General features: G+C 44.1%; 1 protein-coding gene across 1 annotated transcript in view; it reads left to right on the top strand.

Annotated features, from left to right (window-relative positions):
- The window catches only part of SUPT16H (suppressor of Ty 16 homolog (S. cerevisiae)), a gene marked incomplete at its 5' end in the record, with an annotated part of 19,482 nt that overhangs the window by 5,880 nt on the left and 12,501 nt on the right, over window positions 1-1,101 (top strand). The window lies entirely within an intron of this gene.

Below are 1,101 nucleotides of genomic sequence, written 5' to 3'. Positions count from 1 at the left end.
AATTGTCTAGGTTAGAAGGGACCTTTAAGATCATCAAGTCCAACCATCAACCTAACGCTGCCAAAACCACCACTAAACCATGTCCCTCAGCACCACGTCTGTTAAATACCTCCAGGGGTGGCGATTCCACCACTTCCCTGGGCAGCCTGTTCCAACGCTTGATAACCCTTTCAATGAAGAAGTTTTTCTTAATATCCAATCTAACCCTCTCCTGGCATAACCTGAGGCCATTTACTCTTGCCCTACTGCCTGTTCCTTGGGAGAAGAGATTGACCCCCACTTCTCTACAATCTCCTTTCAGGTCGTTGTAGAGAGTGATAAGGTCTCCCCTCAGCTTCCTTTTCTCCAGGCTAAACACCCCCAGTTCCCTCAGCCACTCCTCACAAGACTTGTCCCCAAAAAACAATTCTGACCCTCAAAACCCAATTCTGACCCTCAAAACCCAATTCTGACCCCCAAAACCCAATTCTTCCCCCAAAAAACTATTTTTCTCCCCAAAAAAACCCAGTTCTTCCCACAAAAAAAACAGTTCTGACCCCCAAAACCCAATTCTTCCCCCAAAAAACTATTCCCCCCCAAAAAACCCTAATTCTTCCCACAAAAAACCAATTTTTTCCCCCAAAGAACTATTTTTTCCCCACAAAATCCCCAATTCTGACCAAAACCCCCCAAATTCCAACCAAAAAAATCCCAATTCTGACCCCCAAATCCCAATTCTTCCCCCAAAAAACTAATTCTGACCCCCCAAAACCAATTTTCCCCCAAAACCCCAATCCTGATCCAAAAACCCCCATTTTTCCCCAAAACTCAGTTCTTCTTAAAAAAAATCCCAATTCTTTCCCCCCTAAAAAGCAATTCTGACGCAAAAAAACCCAATTCTGACGCCGAAAACCCAATTTTGACCTAAAACCCACCAATTTTTCCCCCCAAAATCCCAATTCTTCCCCCTAAAACCCAATTCTTTCAAATAAACCTTAATTCTGACCCAAAAAAAACAATTATTTCCCCCCAAATCCAGTTCTTTCCCCCAAAAAACCCCATTCTGACCCAAAAAAACCCAATTCTTCCCCCCAAAAACCCAGTTCCCCCCCCAAAACCCCC

This window comes from Charadrius vociferus, unplaced genomic scaffold (assembly GCF_000708025.1).
Source record: "Charadrius vociferus isolate BGI_N301 unplaced genomic scaffold, ASM70802v2 scaffold1316, whole genome shotgun sequence".
In the NCBI taxonomy this organism is placed as follows: domain Eukaryota; kingdom Metazoa; phylum Chordata; class Aves; order Charadriiformes; family Charadriidae; genus Charadrius; species Charadrius vociferus.
This window is presented reverse-complemented; position numbering and strand designations above follow the sequence as displayed.